Source organism: Macrotis lagotis, chromosome 5 (genome assembly GCF_037893015.1).
Source record: "Macrotis lagotis isolate mMagLag1 chromosome 5, bilby.v1.9.chrom.fasta, whole genome shotgun sequence".
NCBI classification, from domain to species: domain Eukaryota; kingdom Metazoa; phylum Chordata; class Mammalia; order Peramelemorphia; family Peramelidae; genus Macrotis; species Macrotis lagotis.
In genome coordinates this window covers 205,485,443-205,512,463 of record NC_133662.1, presented here as the reverse complement: position 1 = coordinate 205,512,463, position 27,021 = coordinate 205,485,443, and the positions used below count along the sequence as shown (strand labels likewise).

At 34.8% G+C, this 27,021-nt stretch overlaps 1 long non-coding RNA gene and 1 pseudogene across 3 annotated transcripts in view; both read right to left on the bottom strand.

Moving 5' to 3' along the window:
- Positions 1-27,021, bottom strand: part of LOC141488318 (uncharacterized) — a 256,526-nt gene that overhangs the window by 87,588 nt on the left and 141,917 nt on the right. The gene's annotated exons all lie outside the window — the stretch shown is intronic.
- The window catches only part of LOC141487930 (heterogeneous nuclear ribonucleoprotein D-like), a 76,343-nt pseudogene continuing 49,610 nt past the window's right edge, over positions 289-27,021 (bottom strand).

Here is a 27,021-nt window from a genome sequence, read left to right as displayed (position 1 = left end):
GACACAGAAAAATAATCACAAGTAGTATAATTTTTAGAATATTTGACATGAATTTATGCAAATAAAAATTGTATCAACAGAAATCCACATTTGTCATAACACAGATGGGAAAGAACAAAGTAAAAAAAATTAGATGCTATGTACAATTGGACACAGCTATATCATGTACATTAAAAATCTTTTGTAAAATAGATATTTGAGGTCAACAGAAAACCACCTCCATTCAGTGCCATCACTCTGCAAAAAATGTTGCTGGAGCATCTGCATCTGTTTGGTCCATGTCCATCATCAATGTTTTTGGTAACTGTTTTGATGATTATTACCCCCTCCAGATGATTTGCCATATGAACTTTGTTAACCACTGTGGTATTCCTATCTCTGTCCATATCCATAGCTCCCATAATTATTCCCAGTATAATTATAACCACTATAGTTACTATAATTTCGATCACCACCATAGGCATTATTGTAATTACTATATCCTTGATCATAATAAATATCAAATCTTTGGTTCCATTTTTGTCCCTGACCTCAGACACAACCCTAAGGTCTACTTTATCTACCAGCCGAAGTGTCCCTTCCTCCTTTCTGTTGTTGCCATTGTTACCTGCATACCTCCTTTGGGTAGGAAACTTTAATTTCACATTTCTCCAATCTTATGACCTCTTTTCTAACAATTTCTTTATTTGTTCTTCATCTGAATGAGATAAACTATTCTTTCTTTCTTTTGTTTTTGTGACCATGGAAAGTTCAATATTCTTAATCACTCATAATGCTCAAAATATTCTTTGGTTTCTTCTTTAAATGAAACTGGGCTCAGTTCATTGAAAAATTATTTTTATGGGCATCTTTCCCACTAAAATTTTAGCCATTTGGGAGTCTATCAACTTGACAATCAGTTCAAGACATTATTAGCACTGGAAGCATCTTCGTAAAGCACAAATCTGAATACCCTCAATCTTTGTGAGTCTGGATCTAATATGTATAAATTTACTTTCATGACATCTTTCCCCTCTTCTCACTCCACATTCTACCATTAGTATGTAAGTTCCTTGAGAATAAGGAGTGCTTTCCTCTTCATTGTATTCCTAGTCCTTAGCACAATCCTAGTATATATAAGTAAACATTTAATAAATGTTTCTTGACTGCCTGGCTGTGTGACTATGTAGAAAAAGAAACAAAATATGCCAAACTTTGGTGATGAATACTTTCACCAAGAAAAGAGGAGATATCAGATAAATATTCATCAAATAACATCCCCCAAAATAAAATTTATTTTATTTTAATAGATAATAAACACCCAGTTACCAATGAGAAGTCACTTCTACATAAGTGAACTATGTGTCATCAAGCTTGTTGTAGGCATACATGAAAATCCATAACAAATTAAAAGAAAGAATAAAATGAAAAGATAAATTATGCAATTGAAGTAATACCATATTTACAAAAAGCTGTTAAGCCTTCCCTCCACCCCCCCAAAAAACCTTCAAAATAGGAAAGGGGAAAAAGAATAGACCTGGATAGGATTTCTAAGAAGGTTTCACTTATGTAAATCAATAGCCACAACAAGAAAACCAAATGAACATTATAACCACCTCTTAAAGTGAATTAATTTGTAAATTATTAGATAGGAATATGATAAAAAATATGGCAAGTATTGCCTTATAAAATGGGGAGGAGGACTGGGAATGGAGAGAAAAAGAAAGTTTAGAGAAAGCGTGGTAAGAAGCTTTTATTTAAGAAGATTAAGAATGAAACTTGAAGGACTAAAAAAAGATACAACTACAAAGATTTCCATAACAAGTTCTTTTTCTCATGAAGATAGTGATTACATTTGGAGTAAAACATGACAATTTCACAATCCACAATCTTGAGGATGTAGAAATAGCACTAAGGAAAGCAATGTGGAAATAATAGGTAGACAGATCAAATATTCCAAGGAAGTCTGTGTTGGATAGCACACAATTTTGAGGGCATAGAGACAGCTAGGGACTCAATGGATAAAGCACTAAACCTGAGAACAGGAAGACTGATGCTTAAATCCAGTCCCAGACATTTACTAACTGTACAACCCTAAGCAAGTAGCTTAACCTTAGTCTACCTCAGTTTCCTCAATTAAAATTTGAGATGATTTTAAAATCATCACTGTATTTAACTGAGTACTTAAAACACTGTAGGTCCTTATTCAATCCTTGTGATATAAATCTCAACATATCTGAAAAAATACTTAGAAAAAATCATGGTAGTAAAGAAAGAGATAACTGATGGACAGCCCACATGCTTTGTTGGTATCCACATAAAATAACAAGGGATACAAAAACTTCCCTATGTTAGGAAATTATGGGAAGGCACAAATAAAAGTTTAAAACATGGGAAGATTTGTGTTTTGCCACATTGGAAGAAGTACACATATGAATGAAAAAAATATAGAAGCAATTCCATATGATTTTTCATCACCCACATCTAAGCTGGTAAGCAGCACTATTGAAGATAAATAAAATAAGCACTTGATAAAATATAAATACTGTGCTAGTATTTCTTTAAAAACAATGAATTTTTAGAGACTATTATATCAACATTACATCATTCCTATTGTTAGGTTTTTCTTTAGAGATATTTCTTTAATCGAAATATTTTTAATGGGAAAAAAGTTTTCATGTATCCCTCATATAATTTGTGATCCTTCAATTTGTAATTTTAGAAATGAAATCTTTCTACATAGCTGGTACAAGATCGATGGGGATTTGGAACTTGGAACTTACATGACAGGAGTCATGGCTAAGAAGTAGATAGAAGTATACGTTTCTTAAGGGCTAGGTTAGACCTGAGGAAAGTTTCCTGGTAGCTCAAATGGCTCAAGTTTTGACTTCAGAGGTCTCTATGTCATTGGGCTGTGTACTTAATTCTGAAAAATAGGAACTCTCCATGTCTAGGTCAAAGGGGAGCTAATGGGTCCCAGTCTACTTTCCCAGGGAGAATTTAGGGAGTGACCCAGCAAGGAGTGGCAGGGAGGAAATCTATTTCTTATAATGTAGACTTATGGAGCATTTACCTCTTATGTGATGTGGTGAAGGTTGTGACAGCATAGTACAATCTTGAAATGAGTATGATTCACTAAATCTTGAGAATAATATCTTTGATCCTCCATCACTCATAATAAATGAGCCATTCACAATTCTCTGAGTTTGACAATCTTCTCCCATCTCTACTTTCCTACAGGATTCTTCCCATGGCTAACATGCAGTCTCTCCTCATCCTTACCATTTAGAGACTTCCTCTTCTTTCAAGGCTCAGTTCTGGTACTTCATGACTCTCTTCCTATCCTCCAAACTACACCTTTCCCCTATTCAAATCCAATCCCTTGATTTATTTTATCTTTGAATATGTTCCATTAGCTGAGTAAAACAAAAGAACATTTTCTTTATATCATCAGCACCTACTACAGAGCCTGTACTTAATAAAAGTTAAAAAGTTAGACTTAAATAATAGGTTATGAAAATTAACATGGTTCATATTCATATAAAGTTTTAAGATGCACAGTATACTTTCCTCACAACATCCTAGTGTGGTATAAAAATCATTATGCTTGTTATACAGATGAAGAATTTGAGACTGAGAAATGAGCATAACTAAGTTCACACAACTGGTAGACTTTAGACACAGTACCCCAATGCATACTTTATGAATCCATTACCAGTGTTCTTTCCACAATGACATACGTCCTTCATAAAATGCTGCCTTGAAGAAAGTCATATAGATCTTCCTTTTGCTTCAGTGGCATTTCAATTTCTTTTTTAATTCTTGCCTCAGTTTGCCCAAGCTTATCTACCTTCTCCTGTCTCCCTAACTTTGTCTTCTTCTTGAAATACTATCTTATGCAAGAAGTTTTTCATGAAACCTTCAATTGGTCCCTGGGCAATTTCTCTCCAAAATTACTACTCATAAACTCCTTATATATCTTACATGTATCCATTGATTTATATGCTGCTCTTCCACTAGAAGATTAGCTCCCAACTGACAGGAAGGGGATTTTTTTTGCCTTCTCTTTTTTGGTCCTCAGCTTCTAAAACAGTTTCTGGTACATATTAAGTCCATTCTGATTCATTGATTGTGTCCACTAACCTGATGCTCTTTTGTTTATTTCCCTTTTAATCTGATCATAGTTTTTTCCTGCTTATCAGTGCTTATATTGTCCTCTTAAGATTCTTTTTTTTCTTATTCTATAAATTTTAGTGAAGGATGGGATTCTGAAGACATTGAATCAGTTTTATATATGTATTTTATAAAAAGAATAATATTTGACAATTAACATACTCAAATTCTCTTACATACTATGATTCCTAATTATGAGAAACTAATGAATATAGTGGATTAGGTACTATATTTAGTGACATAAAGACCTGAGTACAAAATCTACTAAAGACACTTAATAATTATATGACTTAAGATTCAAAGAGCTCTCTATACCTGAGTTTCCTCATCTGTAAAATAAGCAGTCCAACCTGATGGTTAAATGGTTAAAAAGTTCTAGCTCAGGGGAGGCTAGGTGGCACAGTGGATAAAGCACTGGCCCTGGAGTCAGGAGTACCTGAGTTCAAATCTGGCCTCAGACACTTAATAATTACCTAGCTGTGTGGCCTTGGGCAAGCCATTTAACCCCATTTGCCTTGCAAAAACCTAAAAAGGGTTCCAGCTCTAAATCTGTGACCATATGAAAATAAGAATAAGAATAATAAAATAGCTAGCATTTTTTTAGTATTATAAGGTTTCCAAAATGTTTTACTGTTATATCATTTTATCCTCTCATTTTAAAGATGAGTAACCAAGGCAGAAAGAAGTTAATTTATTTTCCCAGGCTCATAAAGTTAGTAAGTGTCTGCAGATGAATTTTTAAAGGAACTAACCTTGAAATCAGAAAACCTGGGTTCAAATCCTGCCTCTACTACTTACTTTTTTTTCCTTTTCTGGGGGGGGGGTAGGCATTTAGGGTTAAGTGCCTTGTCACACAGCATCTGAGACCAAATTTGAATTCAAGTCCTCCTACCTCTAGGACTGTAGCTCTAAACATTGTGCCACCTGCCTTTTTTGACTTTCTAGGGAGCAGTTTTGATGGAAAGACGAAGTCAGAAGCCAGTTTGGAAGAGGGTTATGAAGAGTGTAAGAAAAGAGATAAGGGAGGCACCTATTTGCATCTCTACCTAAATGATTCCTATCCCTAACTTCACTACCCATTTTCTGTCTCAAATCATAAATTTAAACACCAAGGATTTACTTCACTTTTCTGAATCTTCAGTTCTTCATCTGCCAAATGGGGTAATTATGCTTGTTTCCTACCTCATAAAATTGTCATTGGAAAAAAAAGTGATTTTTAAAATTTTAAAGTTCTATATAATATGTTATCATTATATCAACTCAGATACTATGTAGGCTCAACTGTATTATCCAAAACTTGTCTATAAACAAGACAAGCTCACAATGTTCCAGCAATCTGGTGCTAACCCTGTCCCAGGTACACACGGAAGACCACATATAAATAAAATGATAGTATTGTTGCCTTGAGCAGTTGTCACAGCTTAGAGATTAGAAATCCTGAATTCTATTTCCAGCTTTGCCACTGACAGACTTTGTACAAGTCAATTAACCTCCCTGAAACAATCCTTGCTACCTTTCCATTTCAAGGTAGAGTCCTGAAGATTTATATGAATTTAAATTAGTGGGAAATTATGTATTAAGTATGCTAAGATCCTAGACTGAAAGGATATAAAAATCCAACCACTGCAGTCACCCAGGGGATGAGCTAGTAGTCAGCATTCCCTGAATATTCTGTAGATGTTGCCCATTTTTATGGTTTTCTGCAGTATTCCCAAGATGCCATTTAGAGCAATCCTCTAAAAGGCACAGCCTATTACTTGATTAACGCAGCTCATTACAAAACACCTTATTTACTGAATACACAGCCGATGACAGACTGGGGTATGAATACCAGTTTTGCTTCAAAAGAATCAGCAGTGATTTTCACTTATGGCTAAGCACCTCTATTGATGTAAATTTCATGGAAAGAAAAGCATGTATTTACAATATTCCTTATGCTAAAAAGCTGCACTGAACTTTCTCATCAGCCCTTCATCTAGGTTAGTCTTTGTTCACCTAAGTTACACTTTCTCTTAACATGTCCATTCAAGGTTACTCAATGCAAAAATAATGTGGCCATATTCTATTTTCTCTCACACAGTGAATAAATGGGGGATGGGAAGGAGAGAAGAGGAACTGTTCATTTTAAAATATGAAACTTTAATTAAGGGCACCCATAAAAGGTTTGGTAAAAGAGCATTTTGCAGAATGTTATTCAATGTTGCCACCTTCAGGTCAAATTTTATAATAACAGCTGAAACCTAAAGACTGAAGGTAATTCCAGAAAGAATGATCTTTCCATTATTAGATATTCAGACTATATTAATGGTTTAATATCTGTTACTATTATAGAATCCTTTAAAAGACTCTTAAGAATAAAACTTGAAAAGATGTTCAGTATCTCAATTAAGTGCATTTTACTGAGTTAAAAATAAGGTAGGTAGTATATATTTCATATCTATACTTATGTGCTAAAATAGAATTCCATTAAAAAATAAAAGCAGGTCAGATAGCACTTAGATATCTCTGCCTATTCCCCTCTTCCTGTTGCCTATTGAATTAAAAGAGAGGAGTCAAAAAGGTCTTCTTGCATGACAGTCTTCTAGCTATTTTGAATACTCACTGTAAAAAGCAATGACATAACCAGTAACAGGATGGAGAAATAGGTTTGCTTTTTGTTTTGGACCATTTTTGTTGGTATTGCTATTTTTTTCTCCTCAGGTTGTGATTTCCAGCATCATCTGTTCTATCAGCCAACCTCGGGGAAACCTGGGGAAAAGGAGATGTCATTTTTTGAGCTAGTCTCCTGACTCGGGACAATACAACAAGGTTATTGTTATTGGGTTATTGATTGGCAGACGCTGTGATGTCTTTCCCCAAAGTTCCATCTCCTTTAAGAAAAACATCCTCCTGAAAAACAGTATTGTGTCAGTGTTCCTTTCTGTCATGAACAGGGGGAAAAATAGTGCACATTTGTTCTGGTAAAAAAGACTAGTGGATTATTTCTTTCCCCTTGTAGGGAGCTGGGAGGGGGTAGAGACACTAAAAGAGTGATTGAACCCTCCCCTCAGGGGAGAGCTGGAGTGGGTTCTAGTTATGGTCCTACAAGGAGAAACTTGGAACAAAAAGTCAGAGACCTTTGAAGATAGTTTAAGGAAACAATCTCATTACTTTGTAATCACCCCTTCAACTATCTGGGGGAATCTTCTTTCTAGTCTAAAGTTAAGTGATTTCCCAGTATAATATATGTGGGGATTTAAAAAGTGATTCACAAAACTTTGGTCAACAAGAGAGGGGGCTTTCAACCAAAAGAGCTAGTTTTGCCATATTAGCGGCATTTTTAGAGAGTGGAATTAGAATTGTCTGACCAGAGAAGGAGTATTAATGACATAAGAGAACTAGAATAACTCAAGTCAAAAGCACATATTTTCAAATTCAGGCATGGTAGAATTGCCAAAAGGAAAGAACCACTATTTGCTGAGATATAACACACACACACACACACACACACACACACACACACACACACACACACACACAATCTAAGATATATTAGTTAAGAGCAACAACAAAAGTGCCTAAACTTGATAAGGCAGTCTTCAACTTTACCCCTAATGATTAAAGATAATATGGATATGCTAATTAGAGTTTGAGGTTGTTGTGTTGCATTTTTTATAGTCTACTCTCAAAGCTATTTTTTTCTTCCAACACCATAATTAATAACCTGATCACAAAACCTTATGGGGACCACAGCAAGTGATGTCACTATGAGCAGTACTCCCTCTCCAAGTAGTATTCTAATGAGTTGATATTCTCCCTCAGGAAACCAGTGATTAGGTTGGGCCCTGTTTTTAATTTCCATTCTCCAGAGAAGAGATACAATGCCATCCACGTCTCAAAACAGTTGGGCTTATGTGACAGGCAGATTATACAAAACCAGTCAAATATTCCACCACAAGACAGGCTAATACATCCACAAGTCTTTTGCAAAGTCAAAATCTTCGTATTCTTTTAGATACTTGAGAGACCTGAATAATTGCTCCCTTAGTATGAGCTCATGGGAGCTTTGTGGGTTTTTAAAATTAATATTTCTAAATATATCCAAACCTGAGAATGACAGCTTGGCAAAGTAGAGTTGGCCTTAGAAAACCTGGGTTCAAGTTTGGTCCTGGAAAATAGTGACTGTGTGCCCCTAAGCAAATCATTTACCCTCTCACAGTCCTCTAGGCAAGAATGTAAATTGCAAAGAAAGTATCAAACTACTTCTGAGGGAGGAATTTCTGATATAAGATTTTCCTATAAAAATGAAATTATAGATCTAATTCCTAACTCTATCTTCAAAATTCAAATTTATTTTAATTTTTCCCAAAATCTTATGAAGAAGCAGGGTGAGCTATAATATGCAGAGGATCAAAATTTCAGTCAGAAAGAGCTAGGTTTAGCCTCTGATACATATTGTTAGCACATTTTTAATAAATTTTACCAATTAATTGTTATGCTCTCAGTGCCCCTGTACAACTGGACTTATATTTCCCCTATTCACTTTGCCAGAGAGAATTTTCATAGTAGACTTTAACAAAATAGATGGTCACATGTCTGACTTAACAAAAATTAGTTCATGAGTTACAATGAGAGGTAGAATGCAGAGTAGGAGTGGGAAGGTCCTACAAGGAAACCAGGGAAGGTCAACGGTGAAATTACCCTGAAACAATGATTGATTTAATCAATTAATTGGTAAGATTTATTACAAATGTGCTAAGGACTGATTTATGGTGTAGTGATGTTTCAGCACAGGCCTACATATTCTCTGTTCTATTTTGAGTGTTATTTGAAGAATCCCTCAAACACCAGGATAAATTTATCTTAAATGAGATAGCCAAGAAAAGAAGTTAGTCTTAGAGGGAATAGCCAAATAAAGGGCTTTGTGAAGTTCTATCAAAGGAAGGGAAGGTGAGATGAATCATGGAGGAGAACAAGAGAGCTGTAATCTTGCTCACCCAGGAGCTCAGGGTGCTCTTCAAGTGTGTGTCATAGAATCATATGGTGGCAGAGCTAAAAGGCAGAGGTTATCTAGTTCAATATTTACCCGCTCTAGATACTCATCCACTTTAGCATTAATCAATGGAAAAAATTTATCAAGCTGTAAAACTTTAACTATCAACAGTCATAACTTCGTGAAATCCTGACCCTTTCTGCTTTCATGCATGCCACCCTCAGCTTCTACTTCCTCTTTTTGTTTAACTTTTCTCCTTATCCTCTTGTCCATAAAATAGGGTCATAAATCTAGAATTAGAAAAAGCTTCAGTGGCCAAAAAGTTCAACTCCATTTTACAGAAGAAACTGAACTCCAGTGAAGCTAAAATTCCTTACCCATATAACATCCAGGAGAGTCTCCTCATTTGACAGATGAGGAGACTAAGGTTCAGAGAAGTCAAGTGACTTGTCCATGGTCATACAGATAGGAAGCTTCAAAGGTAGGATTTGAACTCAGCAACTTTGGTTGCAGATATGATTTTCTGGAATACTCTTCCATATACAGTTTCTAAGCTGAGACTTATAAGGTTGCATCTGAGGTTACAAATAAATTCTTCTTATCAATAAAAATATTTCACTGCTCCAGTCTACTCAGTATTTTTGATTGGATGTTCTATCTCAACTAGAATTAAGAAAGGTTGGAAAGACTTTCTACGGAACGGGGTGGGGATCATTTGGATATTTATAACATCATTTGTGGGCTGTATTTGGTCACCCCTAAATTCACCCCTAAAAAAGCACCTAGAATTATTGAATTTGGAGTCCCACCTGCGGTTGCCTTGGCAACACCAAATCAATACAGCAGGGTGGAGGTTGCCAACCCCAGCTGAAGAAGAAGAGGCCAACTTCATCTTTATCTTTGTATTTCTAAAACTTAGCATAATTCTTGACATATACAAGACACTTAATAAAAGCTTGCTTATTATTTGTTTTGATGTATAATTTGGGCTAGAAAATATTGATTTTCTTGAACTCCTACCCAAAGCAAGCAGAATTTCTTGAAGCAGAATTTTGTTCAAATCCTCTTATTTCAAGAGGTGAGACTTTGGGCAAACCTCTCTAGGTCCTTTATTATTGACCTCAGACAAGTCTCTCTAGTTGTCTTGATTATTTCTTATTTATCCTGCATGTATCTTGTTTATACTTATTTGTTTGATCCTACCCCCCCCAATTTGATTATGAGTTTCTTCCCAGCAGAAACTGTTTTTTTCTTTTGCTTCTTTTTGTATCCCAGCTCTTAGCACAGAACCCAACATATAGTAGATACTTAATATTTATTAAATGACTAACTCTGACCTCAAGGAGCTCATATCCTGAGGAAGACAAAAAGTATTCATATTGTTACAATCAATTCATATTATACTTTATACTTTATATCGCTAGGGTACATAGACTATATACAAATTCAATACAAGGGGGGAATCAGAAGAGGCTTCATTTATGAGATGCCGTTTGAAGTGAGCTTTGAAGAAAACTAGACATGCTATGAGTCAAATAATAAGTGTAATCCAAGTATGGGGGATAGCCTTTGTAAAGATATGGAGATGGCAAATGGAATGTCATATATGAGATACAGACAGAACTGTTTGGCAAATCTATAGAGATCATGAATGAGAATAATTTATAAAGTCTGGACTGGCATGGTGGGTCAGGATGCAAATAAAGGACATTTAATGTCAAATAGAAAAATTTTTAAATTAGCAATCAGGAGCTACAGATGATTATTTAACAGGATTAACATGATTAGATCTTTGATTTAAGAATATCAGTTTGTTGTTTGAAGAATGAGTTAGAGCAGTATCAGATGAAAAAGAGAGACTAGTTATGAATCTATAATTACAATCATCCAGGAAAGAGTGAGGGTGAGAAATAGAGTGAGATTCTTGCAAATGGATAAAATGGGACAGGTGTGACATCATTTCCATTATTTCTCATTATCACCTCCTTTCCCCCAGTATTTAACAAGGCCTTGCCAGAACCAATTCCTCTACATGTATATTTAATCTCTTCCCTCTAGTCTTTTCCAGATTACATCTACAATCATCCTCTCTCCCTATCAATTTGTTTCTTGCTTTTACTTCCCTCAAATGTGTTCATTTCCATGAATCATTAAAAAATACCATTAGATTCTCCCTTCCTTCAAATAATAAATATCCTATATCTTTCCTCCTTTTCAGCCAAACTCCTTGAAAAAGGTATCTTTACTTGCTACTTCCCCTTCTATTTTCCTTTCAGTTTCTTCTCAACACCTTATAGGCTGACTTGTGACTTCATTCAGCTGAAACTTTTTTCTCTCTGAAGTTGATGGTCTTTTCTCAGGCTTCATCCTTCTTGTTCTTTCTGCTGGATACTGGATTCTTTCTTCTCTCTGTGCTTTTATGACAAAGTTCTTCTGTTTCATCTCCTCTCTGTCTGAATTTTCTTCTAGTTTTGTTTGTTGACACATTCATATCACACCCCCCAGCCCTGTATATAACCCAAGATTCATTCTTAGGTTCTATTTTCTTCTCTTTCTACTCTCCTGGTTTAACTGTCATCTCTATGCAAATGATGATAAATATATAGATATAGACATATATGTGTGTGTGCGTGTGTGTGTATCTGTATATACCCATCAATATATGTATATATCAATATGTGTATGTACATATGCACATGTATAATTTTTGTTCAATTGTTTGTTTATACATTAACATAACATATTTATGGTATCTCATCTAAACTTGAGTACTATGGCATTAACTACCTGGTAGACATTTCAAACATCTTAAAATCAAAAAAAAATGTCTACAGATGAACTATCTTTTTTTCTTAAACCTTCCTTTCTTCCAACTTCCCCATCTTTGTTGAAGGTATTGCTATTTTCAATTTACTTAAATTTGTAACCTCACTGTCGTCCTGAGATTACATCTTTATAATCTGACATCCTCTCTACATTTCTCACATCTGACTCCTTCACTCAGTCAACACTTCAGTTCTTGCCTAATTTATTGCAAGAGTTTATAACTTGCCTCAAATCTTTCAGTTTCATTTCATCTTTACACTACTATCACAATAATCTCCAGAAACTCAGATCTAACTACGTGACTCCTTATTCAGTCAACTTCAAGAGCTTCCTCATACACTAAGAAAAAAATAGAAATTTTTCTCTTTTGCCTTTTAAAGAGTTATCTTGCATCTTTCCAGCCACATTGGAAACCTGGTCACTTACCCCATTCTACAATACAATCAAATTGGTTTTCTTTCTGTTTCTCACTCAAAATATTCAATCTCAATCTCTCTTCCTTTCCACATACCTGTGATATACTTCCTCTTCACCTGTACTTAAGAGAGTCCTTGTCTTTTAATATGCAGCTCAAGCACCATCTTCTGTATGAATATGTCCTCTTCGAAATGCTAGCACCTTCTCTCCCAAACTACTATTTATTATTTAACTATACAGAAAATGGACCTAGAATCAGAAAGACCTAAGTTGACAATTCAGTATTCCAGAATTATTTTAGGGAGATTGCTTTGTCTCTGAAACTCCTGATGCCCTCATTATTGGTACCCTCTATTTTACACTATATCAAGAACTGGCTCCTAGTAAGGTTATGTCAATCTATGTCAATCCACTTTGTTTTGACTTTATATACTATCCTTGTAAATTTCCCAAATAAAATATCCTTAATTAGCCACTACTCCTCTTTGCATAATTGTTCTCTATGGGGATATAAATTCTTTCTGAAGTAGAATGGTCTTTGACAATGGAAGAGACTGTTCTCTCCTCTTTCTATGTCTCTAGACTTTTGTCCTGCTACTGGGCTTTGATGACTCAGAGAAAAAGAGTAAAACTGACAACTCTGTGCAATTTTGCCAGACTTAAACCCAATTTATAGACTAGTCAAGATATCACTTATTCCTTTTTGAAAACAAAGGACAAAAAATAACATATCCCTAGAGCTTGGCATAGTGCACACTCATTCATTCAATCATTTATTTATTCATTCATTGTGTTCCTTGGGTCCATCCCTTTCACTCTGATAGGTAGCAAGATGCTCCTGTGTTCCAGATATAACTACCAGAACCATACAATGCTCTGTCTTTTAATACCAAGAAGTCAATGAAAGTCATTTTTCAGAAAACTATCCCTGTTCACCCATGCTCTCTCTTATGGAAAACAGAAAGTATCAAGACTTTTGAAAGAGGCCACAGGAAATTTATGTGTCATTTGGGCATCAAAAAAATTATTCTAGGGGCAGCTAAGTCTGAGCAGCGGATAAAACACCGGCCCTGGAGTCAGGAATACCTGAGTTCAAATTCAGCCTCAGACACTTAATTATTACCTAGCTGTGTGGCCTTGGGCAAGCCACTTAACCCCATTGCCTTGCAAAAAGCAAAAAGAATTATTCTACTTAGCCAGTTCTAGGAATTTTATTTCAAAAGACTGGGAGACAACACAAAACTATCTTTCTGATTTTACCAGAAGTCCTTAGTTTGTGAAACTAATACCAAGTGCTGCAGAAGGGACCAGATTTCTCTATTCTTTCCCCAACTTTAGGAGTAAGGGTCTAAATGGGCAAATATATGACTTGACACCCACTCCATTAAAAGAGAAAAGTAAAACCCATATATAACTTTTATCAGATGATCAATAAGTATTTATTAAGTACTAATCATGTACTAAATGGTTAGGATGAAAGAATGACAAAAACCAGTTCTTTCCTTTGAGGAGATCACAACCTAACTGGGGAGACAATTAGCAAACAGACATGTACAAATAAGTTATTTGCCAGATAAAAAGGAAATTACTAATATGTATATCCCAGAATAATTTTTTAGAGAATATAATATAGTAGGCTACATCCCAAATGGATAGCAAGTATTGAGACTAAGAAAGGTCCCAGGTATACTTCTGCTGCTTCCAGATACAAAAATGCTTCTCCACATCTGAAAAGTCTCTGCTTTCTCTAACAGCTATTGTGGGGCAGCTAGATGGTACAGTGGGTAGAACATCAACCCTGAAGTCAGGAGAATCTGAGTTCAAATATGGCCTCAGATACTTACTAGCTGTGTGAGTATAGGTAAGTCACTTAACCCTGATTGTCCCATTCAGGACTATCTGCAAACATCCTGATTAATATCTAGCCATATCTAGCCTGGCTCTGAAGGAGAAAAGTGAGACTGGTGATTTAGTACAGCACCCTCTCACTCAAATCCACTTCATGTGCTTGTCATGGCATCACTGCATGATGTCATGGTCTTCTTCAAAAATGAAGGACGGGGCAGCTAGGTGGCATAGTGGATAAAGCACCAGCTTTGGAGTCAGGAGTACCTGGGTTCAAATCCGGTCTCAGACACTTAATAATTACCTAGCTGTGTGGCCTTGGGCAAGCCACTTAACCCCATTTGCCTTGCAAAAACCTAAAAAAAAAAGAAAAATGAAGGACAAACATTTACAGTTATTGATATAATAATTCAAAAATATTTTAATAACCAGAATTATAAGCCTAAAATGAGATAAAAGTTTAAAAGAATGATAGTAAATTCCACAATTTAGATTCAAAACCTCAATATAGGAGCACCACTATAGGAAGAAAGGTACAAGATTAAAAAGGCATTGTGTATGAGCAAGACTTCAAAGGCTTGACTTAGCTCAAATTTGGTAGCATTAGCAATGGGAGAGAATAGAAAATGTTAATGTAGTCTTTGGTTGTCTTGATAGTGCAGTGTCCAGATAAAAGCACTTAAGAGTGTATTATACTCTATGTTAATCTGACCATATCTATGTGATCACATTTTAATTGCAATGTGGACAAATTGGAGTACACTCATACAAAAATGGTGAAATATTTCTCATGAGAGAAGCAGTTGAAAAATTATGACATTGTTAGTTTGAAAAAGAATGAAAAGAATTTGAGGAAGGGAATTTGACCTTTGTCTTCAAATATTCAAAGAGCTTCATAATCTGAATAATACTAGTGGGGCAGCTTGGCAGCAGAATGTATACAGTGCAAAACCTGGACTCAAGAAAACTCATTTACTGACCTCTGACAATTACAAACTATGTGACCCTAGGCAAGTCATCTGCAAAATGAGCTGAAGAAGGAAACAGCAAAATATTTCAGTATCTTTGCCAAGAAAATAAATTGAGTCATAAAGAATCAGATATCACTGAAAAGTAACCAAATAGCATCAATGACAACACTAAGGGCAGAACTAGAATTAGAGAGTAGATTGTATAAATGATAGATTTTAACTATCATAAACATTCTAACAGATTAAAAAATTGGAGTGGGTTGCTTTGTAAAGGAATGGGCTTCCTATTACTAGAGAAGCAGTATCATTTAATAAAATAATGGCACTCCTCTTGGAGTTAAAAGTCAGTAGCTTGAATTGCAGCTCTTAGATTTACTTTTTCTGTGACCATGAAGAACAAATTTAATCTCTCTAAGCCCAATTTTTTATCTATGAAATAAGGGGTAATTTTACTTGTTCTACTTACCTCATGAATATCTAAGTGATGCCTTGGATAGAGTTCCAGATCTGGGGTCAGAAAGACTCTCCTTTGTGAGCTCATATCCAGCCTCAGATAATTATAAACTGTATGACACTGGGCAAGTCACTTAGCCTTGTTTGACTTACTTTCCTCATCTTTAGGATGAATTGGAAGAGAAAATGGCAAACCATTCCAGGTATCTTTGCGAAGAAAATCCCAAAGTCACAAAATCCCAAATGAAGTCACAGACATGACTAAAAAAATCTCAACAATAACAGCAACAACTTACGTCCCCTGGGAAAAATGCCTTGCAAGGGGAAAAATGTCTTGCAAGTCTCAAAATGCCAGAGAAATTATCATTATTACTTAACTTCAACAAGAAATTCCCAATATGCACCAGTGACTGTTCTAGATACTGGTAACATGAAAATTAAGCAGTCCCCATACTTAAGGAATTTATAGGATATTGAGAGAAAAGCTCATTTCAGAAATGTCAATAGAACTTATTTACCTAACTAAAAAAAATAGTTCCAGTTGTGGTGGGAAGCTATATTATCATTTGGATGAACAGGATAGGCCTCATGTAGGACTTGTAACAAATTCAAAAATTCTAAGAAGCAGAGGTATAGAAGAAAATATTATTGGGAACAGCATATATGTTACTTTGAGGAGTATTAAAAATTGGATTCTAAAATGATGGCCAATTTCATTCTTGCTCTACGTGGCCTCATTAGTCACCCCTCATGCTTTATATATTTAAACAAATCTTTTATACTAACTTGAAAACTTGGGCATTGAGTCCTTCTTTTTGACTCATAGCAATCACAAGATTGAGTCATACGTCATTTGCTTCAATTGTACAAAAATTGGTACATGCCTATTTTTAATCCCTCTTCCTCCAAAAGTTTTCATGAACTTACTGTAATAATGACTTTACTTTTTGCTAAATCCTCTGATGCAGACTATCAAAAGCCTGAAGAAATGTTGTTTTAGCACCATGGGTCAGTTTTTCAATTCTTATAGAATTTCTAACTTAATTATTACTTGTCTTCTTTCAAGTCTCACTTATTTTCTCCCCCATAGACCCAAGATCATAAAATCCATATGAATTTTCATAGTTGATGTATTCCTTTTCCTATGACTGGTTGATTTGGAGTAGATTCCTTTATAAATCAATTGTTTAGTTTTAAAATTGCAATATAATTGCACTAAATTGAACTAAAAATGCTGAAATGAAATTTCTAACGAGTTTCCTTGAAGTTAGAATGCGTCGTGCTTTGATTTTTTTTTTCTTATTAGACCTTTGATCTTACTGGTGTTGAACACTACAAGGTAGAAATAATAAAAATGGATAATACATCTCTTTCATTCTGAGAAAATAGCCTGGTAAACTGATATTTATCCAAAGAAAAATCTAGGACTTGAGCCCAGGCTAACTGATTCTCATTTACTCTAATAAAGTCTTTAATACATTTAATCCTGCTTATTTAGAGGATAAAACTATTAATGTTAACTATGATAGGAAGGAAAGAACATTTCATTTATTATTGAACTCTCTTGCCTCCTACACGTGTGTCCTCTCTTTCAAGGACTAAACTTTCTTCCAAAAAAATGGAGGTGATGGTTTAGATGACCTCTAAAGTCCTTTCCATATTTAAATCCTGAGAGATGTAGCCATAAAACCCCTGACTCCATGAATGGAGATCAATCGAGTAGGGACCGTATGTTTCAGGAACAAGTTCAAAGTGAATAAAGATCATTAGAATCAGAAATTCAGAGAATATAATCAGGAATCCTAATAGGGAGGAAACAATGGATGGAGAATCCAGATATTAGAGACAACAAATTTGGACCAAAGAATTACATCAAGTTTCAGGATAGAGACTTTAGTAATATCCATGATCTTATTTGTATTCCTAGAATGTAAACAACCACAGCAGTTCTTTTGTTGTTGTCCCAATAACTGAAGCTATAAAAAATGAAATAGGCTGTGTTGTGAGATTGTAGATTCCTCTGACTGTCTGGAAGGACAGCGTGGATTTGTCATACAAGTCACAACAGGGTTTTTTTTTTTTAGTATGAGTTAAAATAAATGGCCTATGAGTTCCCTTAAAATCCAGATTTTGAGACTATAAGATTTTTATATACTGGACTTGAAATCAGGAGAGCTAGGGTCATGTCACATTTTACATACTCACTTCATATATGACTCTGGACTGTTCTGCTTTGACATCTGCAAATTGAAAAGGTCCAGACTTCAAAATCTCATGATCTCTCAAAATACTACGGGTGAGACTTGGAAAGAGAAGGCTAGAAAGAGGAAGAAGAGCAAAAGTATCTGTCAAGCTATTAGGAAAGAGAAGCTTAAAGTGAGAGCCAGGGGAATTAAATTAGCATTCTGACTGGATCACATATTATTGCAGTGACCTTGGGTAAATCCCTCCTAAGCCCTAGGTTCAGGTTCTTCATCAATTAATAGAATCATAGATTTTTGAGATGAAGGGAATTAAGAGATCATTTAGTCAGCTCCCTCATTCTTCAGATGAAAAATCTGAGATCAAGAGAAGATGAGTGAGGGGCTCATTGTAGGTCATACAGTTATTACAGGGCGGAACGTTCAGTCAAAGGCAAAATCCACTAACTTCCAATCCAGTCGTTTCAATTACCTCTTAGTTATGTGGAATATACAGAGTGAACACTGGAATTTTCTATGAATAATCCTCTCCTGATTGTGTCCAACTGGCCTCTTAGGTAGAAAATACTTGTTCAAGCACATTCTATGAGGAAAAGGAAAATCCTAGAAAACCCATCACTGGTTTTTTTTGCTAATCTTAAGAGCCCTGGGCTTTATCTTCCAAGAAAATCTTCAGAGAGTTCTTGTAGTCATGTAGTCATAAGAGCATATTTGAGACCTATTGAAAACAATAACCAGTCTCAGGAGTAGCTTAAGGTATCTGCTTAGCATAATGATCACAGAGAATTCAGAGTGTTTCTATGACAATGTACTATGATCGGTAGCAATCAGGGAGCATAGCACTGCCTTGGGGGGTGGAAAACGACAGCCATCTATACTAGAATCAAACACCAAATAGAAAGCTGGAAACTTCAAGTCCCTTTCCTATTTTCTCACTGACTCTGAGGACTACTCAGGTAAAGTATTTAAGGCATTGACAAAATATATTTTAAAAAGGTAAGCTTTGTTGCTGTTGTTATTTTTCATTTTTTTATTATATTAGAATGTTTTATTTTATTGGAATAAAAAAAGATTTGAGCATTCAGAGGATCCTGATTTTAGAGGTGAATTAAGATATTTTCGTTAATATGTCAATTCAGTTCTCAAATTTCCAAGTCCACAAAGGGATTAAAATCAGAACCTAGATTCAAGCCTAGGTCCTCTGACTCCTAACTCCATACTATTTCCATCTACAAAATATCTAAAGAAAAATAAAATTGAAGACCAGTAAAAGATAAGATTATCATCTACCTATACAGTTTATGTAAAGTAAAGAATTCACAGAATTATGCAGATTGTTTATACAAGACAGCATAACTCAGCAAATAGATGGCTAGTTTTGGAATTAGGAGTACCTGTATTCATGTTCATTTCCTTTATCTGGCTAATACTAGTCAGGTGACCATGAACAAATCACTTAACTTCCCCCCCACACACACACACAGATAACTTTTTAAAAGTTGTGTTTAGAAAAATTATTGATATATGCTTCAGTTATGGAGAGTTTTCATGCAGATCCTACATTGTTAAAATTATAGGCCCTGATCCCCTATCTCTTCTTCCCCCCAAAAAATCTGAAATACAAATAATTTATCTCAAATTATCAGAAAAAGATGAAAATTCTTAAAATAAACATTAATTGAAAATAATTAAAATCATCAAGTAATTATGTATCTCTCAGATTTACCTCATTATGGGGGGGATGTATTATGTATGGGTAGTAAAAGAAGTTAAAAGAGTTTAGCATCAAGAATAAAGGCTGCATAGATTACAGGTGAAGGTAGCATGTTTTAAAAAGTTTGATAATTTTTCTTTTTTTTCCTTCTATTTAATGCTGTATGTCTAAATATTCTCGCTGACTCTATGTGTCTCTCTGTCTCTCTACCTCTGTCTGTCTCTGATCTCCCCCCCTTCTCTCTCTCTCTCTCTCTCTCTCTCTCTCTCTCTCTCTCTCTCTCTCTCTCTCTCTCTCTCGATATATATCTATCTCTTTTCATCTTAACCTAGAAATGACCTACCTTATATGTAACATACAAATTACTAATGATAATAAAGTTATCAGAATTAAAAAGAAGAAAAGCATCATGCAAGCACAAAGCATTTTCATCCAGTTTAACTCTTCTGCCTTGGGGTTTCTTTGACTTTATATATCCTTCTGATGGCAATCTTTGACTACATTTCTCACACTAATTACAATAACTTTAGTTTTCTTGATCTTTCAGAACATTAACAACTAATAGTTTCTTGTTGGTCCATTAGACAACTAACTGGTTGTTGACTGCTAGTACTAATAAATTTTGAATGACTTTTAATTTATTATAGATCACGTATACAGCTCAGATTTGTGATTAGTTTGATACTTCATTAGCCTTTGGAATTCAGAGTTCAACAAAAACGCTAAATCTAACTGTAAACACAATTTCTGTTACTTTCTAATTGTGTTTTATTTTCAAAGAATTATAGGATTTCAGAGTTGGATGGAATCTCCATAGCCTCTAGTCAAACCCATATCTGCAAAAGAATGTCTTCTGCAATGTTCATGACAAATGGTCATCATTTTCCCACTAGAAAAACTCCATTAACCCACTACCTTCTAGGAAAATTCATTCCAAATTAGGTATATCTATAATTGAACAGAAGTTTTTGGAACCTAAATTTACCTTTTATGTAAAATCTGCTCATTGTTTCTGATTCTGCTCTCTGTGATCAAGTGTAGGAAATCTAATGATCTTTTTAAATGTTGTTATTGCTTTTTAGGCATTTGCAGTTCTGTCCAACTCTTCATGGCCTCATCTGGGGTTTTCTTGGAAAGGAAATTAGAATAGTTTGCCATTTCTTTCTCCAGTTCATCTTACAGAAGAGGAAACTGAGGCAACAACAGGATCCAGTGACATGCCCCGTGGCATAAATAAAATAAGTGGCTGACATTGGATTTGAACTCACACAAACAGTCTTCCTTTCCAGGTATGACATTCTATTTACTGTGCCACCTTGCTGTCTCTTCCTTTCCAATAACAGCCTTTCAAATATTTGGGGAAAGCTACTGTTACATGCACTCAATTCTTCCCCTAATCTGTCAAGATTTCTATTTAAGAATTAAAAAAGCTAAACTTCTTCAATCAATCTTCATATAGCATGAATTCAATAACCTTGAGTGCCCTCTGACATCCCATATATGGGTCCTTACAGAAAGGTAATCATCAGAACAGTATTCCATGATCCAGTTTTGGTCTGAATGGAGCTATAGGACTATCATGCCCCCCATTCCTGGAGACTATGGCTTTTATATTAACATCTCCCTTGCCCCCATCAAGTTCTTACATGTATGCTTTCCTAGATATCATATTATATTTGTGTCAGTACTATGAATAAAAAAATCATCCTTTTTGGACAAATTGCTAACTATGCCTCTTTGATCTTGTACTTTTGTTTAATTGTACTTTGTTTAATTCAAATGCATAAAAGTTTACCTATATCTCCATTAAATTTCACCTTTCTCAGTATCTTTATTACATTAAGTCCATCATGAAATCCTGGGCTTGCTGCTTATCCATTGTACTATGATTTAATTTCAGGCTGTGTAGCACAGGGGTTGAAAATGAACTCTGGCTACCTCCCAATATTCCCTGACAGGAAGCTAAACAAAGTTTGCCTAGAAAATATTTTTTCCTGCTATGGCAAAAATCTACAAAAGTAGAACAGACTGAGCACTTATCCCAGGGTGGTCAAAGATATAAACAAAAAGCAGATACAACACAAAAATATTCATAACAGCATTTTTGTGGAAGTCAAGAATTGCAAACAAAATAGATACCCATTATTTGGAGGAATGGAAGAAAGGAAATAATAATGTGTAGTGGGAAATGACAAATATGAGGAATTAAGAGAAATATGGAAAGACATAGAATTGATACAGAGTAGAATAAGTAAAACTATAAGAACAAAACAAGACCACAATCATGTAAATAAAAAGAAACAAAAAGTAACTGTAAAACTGATTTTGGTCTCTTTTATTTTGTCAGAGAGGCAAAAGATTGCTAAGATAATATTGTATATATGGTCTCAAGATGAGGTCACCTGTAAAGTTCTGGGTTTTTTCTTAATTATTTTTCTTTGCTAAAAGAATCAAATATTTAGTGCTAAGAGAGTTCTTAAAAATCATCAAGTCAATCTCTTCATTTGGAAGAGAAGTAAACTGAAGCTCGTGGAGGGTAGATCATTTTCCCAAGGTTATGGAATTAATAAGAATCTGAGTCAATATTTTAACTAAAATTTTTTCAGGTAGCCCTTCACTCTGTCCACTACTCTACTCTGGAGGGATATACTTGATACTTTTTTAGGTATTTTTTTTAAAATTTTGTATAAAAAGGTGATATTTTCTATATTTGGCAAAATCATGGGAAGAAACATAGAAATGTACTTTTTTTCTTTTGGGGCAGGGAGGGGATATGGCAACGGGGTTAAGTAACTTGCCCAAGGTCACACAACTAGCAAATGTCAGGGATCAGATTTGAACTCAGGTCCTCCTGACTCTAGGGCCAGTGCTCTATCCACTGAAACAAAAACCTACTCCAAAAATGTACTTTTAAGAAAAATTTAACAAATAAATCATACTTATTGTAAAGATTAAATGAATGCTTCCTTTACTCCCTGCTAAGAATGTCCTTTATTACCTCTGCTTTTCTTCAGTATCTTTCCATGGAAGAAGGTGTTGAGGAACAAAGAGAGGACAAGCCAAAGAACTGAGACTAATAAATAGAAGGAACTAACTAGGAGAGGTTTGGACTTATGAAGTAGATCAGAAGATGAATTTGGAGAAGAAGGTTTTGTCAAAAATTGAAGAAAATTTGAAGAACAATCAATCACCAGGTTAAAATACAGTTTCTGACTTTATTTCTGGTGGACAATTAGGAGAATATAAAAGGATTAAGAAGGATAAAGGAAGATGTGGGAGTATAACCTGAAATGTAGACTCAGAAAGGAAAAAAGGTTAGATATGACAAAACAAAATAAATTAGAAAAGCCAAGTGGTACAGGTAGAGGTTTATGTAAATTGATAACGTGAATTGGAGGTAAGGGAATTTTTTTTTCAAATGTTTTAACTTTTAAAGAGGAAAAAAGTTGGAAATGGCAGCTATTACAGATAATATAAGAAACTGGGCAGTTACTGGTTTTAATTGTGCAATCTTTATATTTCTTCCAAAGTCTAGTGACTTTTAGCTATATAAGCTGATCTTCCTTCAAGAAGAAAAAGGAAAAGAACTACAAGAATGTCTCTCCACATTACAGCCTATGAGGGAGATTAAAATGTTCTTTAAGAAAACAGAAGCGGGGGTGGCTAGGTAGGCAGTGGATAAAGCACTGGCCCTGGAGTCAGGAATACTTGGGTTCAAATCCGGTCTCAAACACTTAATAATTACCTAGCTGTGTGGCCTTGGGCAAGCCACTTAACCCCATTTGCCTTGCAAAAACCTAAAAAAAAACCAGAAGCAAAGCAGGTTCTTAGAAGAAATGGAGGAAGCAAAATAAGCCCCTTGTGAAGATAAAGAATGGGAGACATAGACAAAAAGGGGAAAGGAAACAGGCTTTAACAACTGTATCTTAAAAACAGATTTGAGCCTCTTCCTAAGGAGGAAAAGAATTAGTTGCTCATCCTCTCAAGAATGCTATAGTAGAACCACAGAAACTTTGAATTGATAGGCAGAGGAAGAAGGTAAAAAGAGGAGGATGAATTGATGATTCCCTGCTCAGGGGTAGTCATATTGTTGCAAATCTGATAACCACAAAAGAAAGGTTTATTGTCTTCTTGGATCAGCCATCCAATACATAGCAAAGAACCTTAAAAGTGATAGTTATAAAAATTCACTTCTTACAATTCATATAGGCACAAATGACATTTCCATAAGAGCCTTGTCAATGATTATGATGTCTTGTCCAAGAAATTACTCAAGGCCATAGAGACATGGGTTATGTTTTCCCCACATTTTGCCCTTTGAAGACAAGGGATACAGAAGACAAAGATTAATTTGGGAAATGAACAGTTGGCTATGAAGGTGGTATCTGAAAATGAGATTTGGATTTCTGAATAACAACTTACAATATAGACTTGACAGATTACTGGCAGGAGAAAGAGCATACCTAAAAAAGGCTAGCATGAATGCATTTTCCAGGTGTCTTGTAAATCTAATCAAAAGGGCTTTATACTAAAAACAGATGGAGCAGAGAAAAGACTGTATATATATATATATATATATATATATATGCATATATATATATATATATATATATATATATATATATATCCTTCTACATAGGTACTATGGGCAGCAGTCAGAAAAGAAGGATAAATAATAGAAGTTAGGATACCCACAAATTCACCAGAGATAAAATCTTAGCAAAAGTTATATACTGGGAGTTAATTTATTGTTTCATTTATTTTCTAGAGGTAAGAAAGTGTTGAAGAAAATATTAATTCATATTAAAGTATGTCTTGCTTTTTGAGAGATGGTTATTAAATATTTAACTGCATACTTCTGATACCATGTAATAATAATAATAACAATAATAATGATCATAATAATAATTAGTATTTAAATAATGCTTTGGAAATTGCCTTAAATGTAAATTGTTATCACATTTGATCCTCACAATAATCCTGAGAAGTAAGTGTTATAATTCTCCTGCCTTTTATTGATGATTAAATTTAATATGATAGGTTAAGTGACTTGCCTGGGGTCACATGGCATGTAAGTGTCTAAGGATTTGAGCAAACATTCTAGCCACTGAGCCACCTATCCCTCCAGTAATCGCCTTTATAAAAGGTTGGTCATTTAATCTATATTTGAACTTCTATAGTTATGAGTTCTCCTTACCTGCAGCCATTCAAATATAGGCAGCAATAATGAATAGAAAGATGTTCCTTTAAAAGAATTAAAATCTTGTAACTTTTCCCTCCTGATCTTGGTTCTCACCTTTGCGGTTCCATCTGTTAAACCTGTTTTCCACAGGAAAACCCTTCAAATAACCTAAAGACAATTATCATGACCTATGCCACCATAATTCTCTTCAAATATACTCACTACACACTTAGAACCAACATTTCCAAATTTGTATACATGTAGTCCATATCTGACACAAGTCTGTATTGAGTTAAATACATACATATATATATATATATATATATATATATATATATATATATATATATATATATATATATATATATATTTTGGAATGTGAGTATAATTAATTCCCGGGAATCTCTAAAATCAACTGAGCTTACTTTGTGCCTTTACTAGCTAACTAATCAAAGAAGATGTGTTTTAAAACCTAACCACTTAATTAGGATTAATACCATTAGTAAAGGAATCAAGAAATAATTTCAAACACATTCCTGAGGAATTACAATCTAATCTCTCCCAGAATCCTCCTTAATCCCCAGAGCTTTGGAAGTGGGGCAGAGAGGAATAACTTTCAGAGATTCACAACTCCAGGAACAGGATGAAGAAACAAAATCATTGAGATTGCCTGACCAAGCTAGGACATCCCCCCTTATAAAAACATCTGCTTTTCCCCAGTTCAATCATGACAAAAGTCCTATTTCTTTTAGATCCCCTCAGTTTATCTGTAGTCAACAGATAGACTATGCTGTTTTTGAATTTGGATGGTACCATAGCTATCTATTCCTCTTACCTATTTCTCAATTCATAAATCTGTTTTTTTCTTTATCTTTTTTGCCTTACCTTCAATTAGAAACTGTGATGAAAAAAAACACATATATTCCACTGTTCAGTTTTTATCACTGTTTCTCCATTCATTTTGGTATTTGCCCAATGTAAATTAGAAGTGGTAAGTAGTTGTTAAGCAGTTGTAAATAATATGAAAGTTAAGTAGCTCTTAGGTTTTATATATCTTTGGAGTATTTTTATCAAGTCCCTTATATATATTCCAGAAAGACAGAAGATAGATTATTAATCTCAGGTTAATATAATGAGACCTCTATCTTCCAGCAGCAGGATAATGTATTGGATACAGTAATAGATTACAATCAGAATGAACTAGGCTCAAATATTTATTAGCCGTGTGACCCTGGTCAAATCAATTAAGCCTCCATTTTCTCATTTGTAAAATGAGGATTTATCTGTAGCACTTTGAGTCGTATCAAGTAAAATAGTATATTAGAGGATTTTTTGTGAATCTTAAAGCATCATATGTGCCAGTTATTATTTTTATCCTTCAGGATGAAGTCATTTACCATGTTTTTTTTTCCTTTGAGGGAGGAAGTGAACTGAGTGAAGTGTCTGGAATCAGGAAGATTCATATTTCTAAGTTCAAATCTGGCCTCAGACAGACATTAGCTGTGTAACCCTGGACAAGTCACTTAACCCTGCTTCTTCATCTATAAAATGAACTGAAGAAGGAATGGCAAACCGCTCCAGTATCTTTGCCAATAAAATCCCATATGGGTCAGGAAAAGACAGAAAGACTGAACAACAACAAACAACAAAGTGCTACAAAGGATGACCAGAAACACAAAATTGGCCACTATCTTCTGAAAATTCATAATTCTCCTGGCTATTCAAATTTGATGTCATTAATGTCCTCAGCACACTATAGTTTTGCTTTTTTCTGAGAGCTCTTTACCAACAACTATTAAAAAAAAACTATGTAATTAATAAGCTGCCTGCTTGCTAATATTCTTCATTTCATTATGGGATCATCACTAGAGACTCTTTTTTTTGTTTTTTTTGCAAGGCAAATGGGGTTAAATGGCTTGCCCAAGGCCACACAGCTAGGTAATTATTAAGTGTCTGAGACCGGATTTGAACCCAGGTACTCCTGACTCCAGGGCCGGTGCTTTATCCACTGTGCCACCTAGCTGCCCACTAGAGACTCTTAAAATAGTCTCATTGTATTTATTGAAGATTTACTTTTTCTCATGACATGATGGTAGCTCTTCTAGGTCTTTGATTGACAATTAACAGATGCCTGCCACCATGCTACCTTGAGTTGTTCACAACTCTCCTCTTTGTGAGAATATAAAAGAAATCATTCAATTTTCAACTGGGTTTTATTTATTCAAATAAAATGAACTTATTTGGTTCTCAGTAGATCTTACTTGCATTTTCCTGACTATAGTCACTGC